We start from the raw sequence: 6,000 nt of genomic DNA, 5'->3' as shown, positions 1-6,000 counted from the left end.
GGTGTATTAAATTATGTATTTGATGTACAATATTTTTTTTTGTATTAAATTATGTATTTGATGTACAATATAATTAATTTTCTAAATATATCTTGATTATAGGACACACGAAGGTTCGGTTATGTTTGTTTCAAGGTGGGGGACAAGATAGTCAAAATAACGTGCCTACTAGTCAAAATAATGTCCCTACAGGTTGTGTGAGTGATGCGTCGGGTGGATCTAATATTGAATACCCATCTATTGAGGTAATTATATTTGTACGATAATAATGTACCAATTGTTATATATATGATATTTGTTTTAAAAATGTAAAATTGTTTTGTAGGAACCCACCTTTTGTGAGTTGTTATACACACACCCTTCCAAAAGAGAAAAAATAGTTGGTACAGAATATCTGTAATATTCAGAAATTTAATTATTAATATAATTCTAATTATCAACTTATTTTGGGATATTGTATTTAAATCGATAAGAAAAAGAAAATTAGTTGCACTAACTATTAGTTATCACCTTTTGCTATAACATAATATATGTATATAAAGATTTTGGTATATATGTATATAAGATTTTGGTGGATGTATATTTATGTAATAATGAGATAATTATAAATGAGTTATTTAAAGGCTATGAAGGATTACTTTAATTGGTTATAGAAGAAAAATATATCAATCTATTTTTTTTTAGATATAGATCTGACCCATTATCTGTGAAAGGTTTGACATTAAAACAATCTTTCAACGATTTCACCGTAATCATCGTACCATTCTTAATCCGTCAACGATTTCTCAAGGAAACCGGAAATTTTGTTCACCTTCCATATCGATCTTTTAATCCCTGGAACCTCCCATTCAAACTTTACAGAAAACTTATCAGTTCCGTGATGTGCTCCGTTCTCCGTTCGGCCTAAATCGGTAGCTTCACGCAACTACCATTTGCTCAGTTGATAACCGGATTGTACTCCGCCGCCACACCTCCTTTCGTCGCTACCGGTTCCATCAGTTTAGTTCTCCGATCACAACCAGCCGCTATTCAGGCCGTCGCAGCCGCACTCCGTCATCGGTTTAACTCCATCGCTACGTTACCCTGCCGCCACCATCACTGCTGTTTTACTCGTTATCGTTTGATCATCCGAAGCTCTAGGCGTTGGTGTTTGGTCGGATCTTTTTGGCGATTAAGGTTCGCATTATTTTTAAGAACGAATCGATTTGGATTTTTCTGTGCTTTGCTAATAAGGTACGGATTCTGTTTTTTTTTTCTTTCATCTTGTTGGTGCACTACATCTGTTGATTTCGTCTTGGATCATGATATACATTGTATTGTATAGATTAGGGCGTGTTTTACGAGAAAATAGGATGGCATATAGGTTTAAACTGGTAGGTCCGCTTATATGGACATAGTAGGTCCGCTTATGTGTCAGGTCCGCTTATACGGACATAGTAGGTCCGCTTATGTGTCAGGTCCGCTTATACGGACATAGTAGGTCCGCTTATTTGTCAGGTCCGCTTATACGGACATGTCCGTATGTGGGGACCTACCTGCACTATATATACCCGTAAGCGAATCTCATTTGTAACCTTCTGATTTCCATACCGAGGTGCTGCCGGTGTGAGAATTTATTGTAAACGCTGTTATATCAATCAACAAAGTGATTTAAGTGAAGATCTAGTTGTTTCTACGTCAGGTACTTGTTTTCCGCACCTGTATCTGATCAAAACTCCTCTGATAGACTCCTTCGGGTCAGAATCCGATCCTACAAGTGGTATCAGAGCTTCAGGAGGAGGAGTTCTACATAGATTTGCTGGATTTCATCACATATTCTTACTTCTACACCTTCTTTCTTCGTCAGAACGAGATTTTACGGTCGGAATTCGCTCAAAATTTCACAGATTGTGTGTTACTGATCATTGTTACATCATTTGATAGATCCGCTCATAAGACACCAGGTCCGCTCCAAATTGTTTGTAGATTCGCTTCAGTGTCATTTTTTTTGGTCCGCTCCAAATAAAGTTTCTAGTTCCGCTTATTTGTCGTTTATCTGACATCAACATTAAATTCAAATAAAAGGTCCAATTATCGGGTTAATAATTGTGTTGTCGGCTCATGTGCAATTCATATAGCAGATTATAGTTGCCGCCCAATTAAGTAAAGGCAGCCAGTTAGTTGTCATCGACCCATTACAAGTTTGGTCCAATCAAAAATGTTTTGAGTGCATTGTTATGGCCCAATGAGATGATGTTGTGTAAGAGAAGTTGTCGGCCACAAATAAAATAAAGGTCCAATCACCTTTGTGAATTTCACGAGAATAAAAGATATTCATGTAACAGTCACCTTTGCAATCACACGAGAATAAAGATATTCATGGCCCAATCAGAATAAGATCAAAAGTCTAGGTCCAATCACCTTTGTGAAGTTCACGGCCCAATGATCATTTAATACAAAAGTGTCTATTCGTTTGAAACAGCTTGACAAAGTAATCTCGTGATTGTCAGTTTGTGGAATAAAAGGTCCAATGAGATTTTTGTGGTAAAGAGATGTGTCGGCCAGTGTTGTTTAAAAATTTTTTTTGTTAAGCACATGTGAATATATCAGTTTGCATGTGATTGATTAAGTTGGAAATTAAAGTTGGAAGTGATCAAGTTTTAAGTTGCAGCCCAACAGAAGAGAATTGAGCTTCTCAAGTCATCGGCCCAATTAGTGAGTCCATCAGGTCGTGTGGTATTAACCAGTTTACAAGAGGTGGTTTAGTCCGTATAAATTCAAACTTGTTTCTGGTCGTGTGGTATTAACAAGGTCGTTTGAAAGTCCATCAGTTCGTTCGTAGTGAATCTGGTCGTTTGAGTTTATTCCGGGTCACAGTAGTTCGCGTGTTTTGACAACAAACTCAATTCACATCAAATTCAGTCTGCACTGTGTGTCAATTCTCAGTCCGCACAGTTTATTCATCAGTTCGAGTGATTCAGTTCGCACAGAGAATCAGTTTGTTTCAGTTAATTAATAAGTGATTAAACTGATCGTGTTTTGTTTGTTTGTGCTACGTCAGGTAATTCGAAGACCGTCAGGTGATACAAGTGTGAAACATGGATACTGAGTTTTACAACGCGTTTGCTACAACTCCTGCTAGTCTATCTGATCTTACGAAGACTATGACAATGGAGAATGAAACCGGAACAATGCAAAAACCCCCGAAACTGATGGGAATTGAAGATTATCACGGATGGAAGAAACGTTTCGAGAATTGGGTGCAGGCGAATCATCTAAAAGCTTGGGAGAGCATCGAAACTGAATATGTTAGACCACAAAGCGATATGAGAGTCGATAAAATCATTTCTGAATTCACTGATCAAGAGAGAGAAAGTTACAAAGCAGAAAAGATGATGATTAATTTGCTACAACAAGCTGTTAAGGAGGATATATTTGTGTTGCTTCAACACGATGAAAATGCGTACTCTATTTGGGAAGCTCTTAAGAAGAAGTTTGAGGGAAGTACTGAGATGCTTCAGAGTAAAGCAGCATTGCTGAAAAAGGAGTTTGAGTTGTTTACGTGTATGCCTGGTGAGATGACCAGGACTCTCATTGAAAGATACTGTCATCTTGTTCGCACCATGTCACAGTTGAAAATTACAAAGACTCCAGCTGAATGGGTTGAAAAGCTTGCTGACGCTTTACCGCAAAAGGAATGGGGTACATATTTGATGATATTGAAGAATTCCGGACAGTTTAGAAGGCTATCGATTGCACAGTTTATTGAGAAACTGGAGGCACAAGATCTGGAGCAGCAGAAAATTGCCAGAATGAACAGTTCTACTCATCAACAAGATATCAAATTGTACTATAAAGGAAATGTTCAAACTGCTGAAGCCAGTCCAAAGATACAAACTGCTTTTAGTGCTGGAAATCAGTCTCCGCCTAGGAGTCAAGGATCAGTCAACACTAGTGGGTTCTCAACGGTAAATCCTCTAAGTGTTCAAAGTGCATCTGCTGGAAATGGACATTCGATTCAGTGCAATGTAGCTCTACATCTTCAAAATGGTCAAAATTGTTCTGAAGAAGTTGTAAAGCATCATATGGGATTACTGGTCACTTCATTGGAATCGTATGAAGGGTTGATTGCAGGAAGAATTGGCAATCCAATGCTGACAAAAGAAGATTATGACCAGATCGATGCAGAGGAGCTAGAATTGATGGACATCAAGTGGGCCTTGGCGAGTGTTTTGAGGAGGGTAGAAAAGTTTAGATTGATTACAGGGAGAACTGATTTCTTGGATGCAAACCTTTCTAACTTAGGATTTGATAAATCTTAACTTGTTTGTTTTCGTTGCAGGGAGAAAGGTCACTTTAAAAGAGAGTGCAAGAATGAGCAGCCAAGAGGAGAAAAGGAATCGTCTGGGAAAGATGATTATTACAGGAAGACGATTTATCAGCAAATCACTCATCAACCGAGTCAACAAAAGGAACCTCAAACGGCACATGGAAGAATGATCGAGGATGCAAACAGGAAAGCTTATTATGGCATCATTGATCAATATGATGAGAAAATGGCTGAAGGTTTTAGCTGGGACAAGTTTATTCCAGCTGATTCAAATGTTAAAGCGTTCATTGCACATATTATTCGAAAACCAGAAATGTTGAAAGAATGGATGGAAGTGTTATCAGATGAAGAGAAGAGTGAAGATGAAGGATCTGTTTCCTCTGAAAACAGTTCATCAGAAACAAGTGATAGTGATGAAGAGATTGAACAGATTAATATTGGAAAAACTCACTTATCTTCTGATAGTTTTGAATTTTATTTTGCAGAAAAACTGAAGAAACTGAAAGAGAAGAAAGCTGCAAAGGAGATGAAAGAAGTCAAAGTGATTGAGAAGATTGTGGAAGTTGAAAAGAGAGTTGAAGTCGAGAAGATTGTTGAAGTCACAAAACCCTGTCTTACATGTTTAGAGTCTTGTAAACAATGTATAGAAAAAGATGAGAGGTTTAGTGAGTTAGAAAAGTTGAAAAAACAATTGTTGTTTGATGTAAAGAACTTGAAAAAGTCGTATGATGTATTGAACATGCATGTGAATAGTCTGGAGAAGACTAACTCTGAACGAGAGAAAGCATTGAAGATGATGAATGCTACAATGATGACAAAGCAAAAAGAGATCAACATGTACATAGATGAATGTGCAAAGTTGAAGAAAGAGTTGGATAGTGAAGCAGCTGAGAATGAAAGAATCAGAAGATTACTGCAAAGTTACAAAGGTTGTGACTACATAATCGACAGAATTTATCCAACAGTTGAAGGTTTTGAGGCATTTAAAGATGAACAACCAAAGAAGAGAAAAGATACTGGTAAGAAACAGGGTGTCTGTTATAATAAGTGTCCGCCTCCTATTTGGGAAGGGTACTCGCCTAGAAAACCTAACGAGGAAGAACTAAAACAGGCGGTCAATATTAAGTTAGAATCCGAGATAACTGATGTTTGACAATATTGACGTCACGTTCACAGCGTCCGACACAGATCATGAGTCCGAATTGATAAAACGAGTGGTCGATCAGGTGTTGGATAAGGATAGGAGTCAGAGTCAAAGTTCGAGTCCGAAAGTTCGTGTCAGTCAGTCAATCGGGAGTTCAAATTCGTCCGAAAAGAGTTGAAAATCATCGGGAAAGCGGGTTTACAGTAAAGAGTTTTTGTTGTCAAAATCTAATTTGAATGATGAAACGTTTGAAGTTGTGTATACTTTGAATGGTTCTGACAAATTATATTTTGATAAAGAGTTTCCAATAAGAGGTGTTAAACCAGAAATGATTAAAAAGTTTTTCAAACTAACAGAAATTAATATTTCTGAAATAAAAGATGAAAATCTTATTGTAAAACCTAAATTTTACACCTCAAGAGTTCAACAACGACTAAACAAGAAAAAAGGTTACAATTCTGGTTCGGGCTTTCAAAAGAAACCAAACCAAAATCGTAGCTACAAAAAGAAAGGACTTGGTTTTACGTCACAAGAAAACTATAAAAAT

Source organism: Helianthus annuus, chromosome 7, assembly GCF_002127325.2.
Source record: "Helianthus annuus cultivar XRQ/B chromosome 7, HanXRQr2.0-SUNRISE, whole genome shotgun sequence".
Classification (NCBI taxonomy): Eukaryota; Viridiplantae; Streptophyta; class Magnoliopsida; order Asterales; family Asteraceae; genus Helianthus; species Helianthus annuus.
Note: the sequence above shows the minus strand (reverse complement) of the source record.